This window comes from Poecilia reticulata, linkage group LG19 (genome assembly GCF_000633615.1).
Source record: "Poecilia reticulata strain Guanapo linkage group LG19, Guppy_female_1.0+MT, whole genome shotgun sequence".
NCBI classification, from domain to species: domain Eukaryota; kingdom Metazoa; phylum Chordata; class Actinopteri; order Cyprinodontiformes; family Poeciliidae; genus Poecilia; species Poecilia reticulata.
In genome coordinates this window covers 20,738,126-20,741,089 of record NC_024349.1, presented here as the reverse complement: position 1 = coordinate 20,741,089, position 2,964 = coordinate 20,738,126, and the positions used below count along the sequence as shown (strand labels likewise).

The 2,964-nt window shown below is 41.2% G+C and overlaps 3 non-coding genes across 3 annotated transcripts; all 3 read right to left on the bottom strand.

Moving 5' to 3' along the window:
• Positions 1-1,977: 1,977 nt before the first annotated feature.
• Positions 1,978-2,059, bottom strand: trnas-uga (transfer RNA serine (anticodon UGA)). Its single transcript has one exon. It is a non-coding gene; the product is annotated as a tRNA-Ser (tRNA).
• A 161-nt stretch (positions 2,060-2,220) lies between these two features.
• On the bottom strand, positions 2,221-2,302 carry trnas-aga (transfer RNA serine (anticodon AGA)). Its single transcript has one exon. It is a non-coding gene; the product is annotated as a tRNA-Ser (tRNA).
• A 166-nt stretch (positions 2,303-2,468) lies between these two features.
• trnas-uga (transfer RNA serine (anticodon UGA)) lies at positions 2,469-2,550 on the bottom strand. The gene has a single exon. It is a non-coding gene; the product is annotated as a tRNA-Ser (tRNA).
• Positions 2,551-2,964: the final 414 nt, after the last annotated feature.

The window sequence follows — 2,964 nt, the reverse complement described above, 5'->3', positions numbered from 1 at the left end:
ATGCGTCACTCACTTCGGCATTCTGGATTCTTGAATTTGAAAGGGAAATTGGTGACATTTCCCTTTCAAATTCAAAAGGGAAATGTCAGCAGTTTCCCTTTTCCCTTTCCACATCTGACAATGTGGAAAACCAAAAGAGCAATACCATTTCATTGTGACATTAAAAAAGTAATATGCTACAGTACTAGGCAGTGATTTCAACATCTTTCATTCTGGTACATACACACTATTCAGAGTGTGACTGCTGCAACTGAAAGATCCTAACAACAGCTGTACCCAAAATTAACTCCCCAGCCAGATTTTGGTTTAAAAATATTTTTATTCAACCAACAAGTTTGTCCCTGATTGGAAATAATATGACTATATACCGTATTTTCCGCACTATAAGGCGCACCTAAAAATCTTACATTTTCTCAAAAGCCGACAGTGCGCCTTATAATCCGGTGCGCCTTATATATGGACCAATATTGAGCCACAACAGGCCTAGCAACTACGGTAAGCAGCAGCCGACTTGATTTTCACCCGTAGAAGAAGTGCGTGGTGCATGCTGGAATAGTTGTCAGAACGCTGGTTTGTTAATAAAATTTGACTGAACTATCTACCTACCGACCGTCTAGAACAGGGATGGGCAACTCCAGGCCTCGAGGGCCGGTCTACTGCAACTTTTAGATGTGTCTCTACTTCAACACACCTGAGTAAAATAATGAGGTTGTTGGCAGGACTCTGGAGAACCTGACTGCACTTAGGAGGTGATCCAGCTGTTGGATTCAAGTGTGTTGGACCAGGGAGACATCTAAGAGTTGCAGGACACCGGCCCTCGAGGACCAGGATTGCCCACCCTGGTCTAGAATCAGGTCGTCTGCAGATCATTTAGCACCATGTTCTCCACAAAAATGCTGTGCGCGAACGGAGAAGGGTGACCATCGTCCGGCCACGCCCCGGCCCAGTCGTAGAAGGCTCTCCTCGCCGACCGGAGTCGGACTGTTTTGTTGACGTTCACTTTAGTGCAGCTCCATCTAGTGGATGCATAAGGTACTCTACTGTAGCATCTATTCTATGTGCCTTATAATGCAGTGCGGCTTACATAGGAAAAAAGTTTTAAAATGAGCCATTGATTGAAGGTGCGCCTTATAATCCGGTGCGCCTTATAGTGCGGAAAATACGATGATGTAAAACGATGATCAATTAAAAAAAACAAAGTCTTCTAATAGCTATATCTTAGTATAAGCTATTATAAGCTTACAACATTTTCCAAAATTTGTGAAAAAATCTATATTGTTACCCTTTTGCTGGGTTAGCCCAGTTGAGAAACACTGGGCTAACCCAGTGTTTCTCAATTATTTTCTGTCATGCCCCCTCTAGAGATCATAATTTTTTTGCTCCCCTAAACTCAGTGCCCTTCCCTCCCCAGAATTTAAATACTATTGTGAATCTCTTCATATTTAATAATTTGTCGTACAAACCACTGGCACTAGCATTGTATAATCTTATCAAATCCGCAGTTTTATTGTTCTAAGCCTCAAAATAATTTCCAAAATCAGTTTATTGAGAGAATCACTAACATTTAATCAAGACTACTCAGTTTGTAAAAGAAAAAGTGCAAGCCTAAAGCCTAAAAATTGCACTAATCTTCAATATCTGATTGGAGGACCTTTTTACTCTCTGTGCTCTCTAAAACTAGACTGGCATAAATTTTATCCATCAAATATTACTAAAACACTCAACATAGTTGGCAGGAATCAAACCTGCACTGGGAAACCCCAAGGGATTTCTAGTCCATCGCCATAACCACTTGGCCACAATAACCCATGTACTAGCTATGTTAGGACACCAGAAGCCACCAATGGATTCATAGGACAAAAGCCTAAAAATTGCTGTCTTCTTCAATTTCTGATTTGAGGACCTTTTTACTCTCTGTGCTCTCTGAAACGTAGACTGGCATAAAATTTGTCCCTCAAATATTACCAAAGCACTCAACGTTTTTGGCAGGATTCGAACCTGCGCAGGGAGACCCGAATGGATTTCAAGTCCATCGCCTTCACCACACGGCCACAACAACCCACATAGTAACAACGTTAAGAAACCAGGAGACAAAACTGGATTTATACCAAAAAGCATAAAAATAGCATCTTATTCAAACTCTGATTGGAGGAACTTTTTACCCAATGTGCTGGCTAAAGTATTGACAGGTATATATATTGCCAATCAAACAGCACTAAACGTTGTTGGCAGGATTCGAACCTGCGTGGGGAGATCCCAATGGTTTTCTAGTCTATCGCCTTAACCACTCGGCCACAACAACCCACGTACTATCTCTGTTAGGACACCATTAGACATCAATGGATTCATCGGACAAAATCCTAAAAATTGCACTAATCTTCAATATCTGATTGGAGGACCTTTTTACTCTCTCTCTAAAACGTAGACTGGCATAAATTTTATCCTTCAAATATTACCAAAGCACCGAACGTTGTTGGGAGGATTCGAACCTGCGAAGGGAGACCCCAATGGATTTCAAGTCCATCGCCTTAACCACTCGGCCACAACAACCCATGTACTAACACTGTTAGGACACCATTAGACACCAATGGATTCCTAGGACAAAAGCTTAAAAATTGCTGTCTTCTTCAATCTCTGATTAGAACACCTTATTACTCTCTCTACTCTCTAAAACGTAGACTGGCATAATTTTTATCCATCAAATGTTACCAATGCATTCAACTTTGATGGCAGAATTCAAACCTGCGCAGTGAGACTCCAATGGATGTCAAGTCCATCGCCTTCACATCTCGACAACAACAACCCACATAGTAACATAGTTAAGACACCAGGAGACATAACTGGATTTATAGCAAAAAATAAGAAGTGGTCACTTCTTCAATTTTGGATTGCAGGTTCTATTCCCCCCTGCCCCCTCTGAGGTGATGACTGGCATATATACTGCTAATCAAATGTAATGCTAAA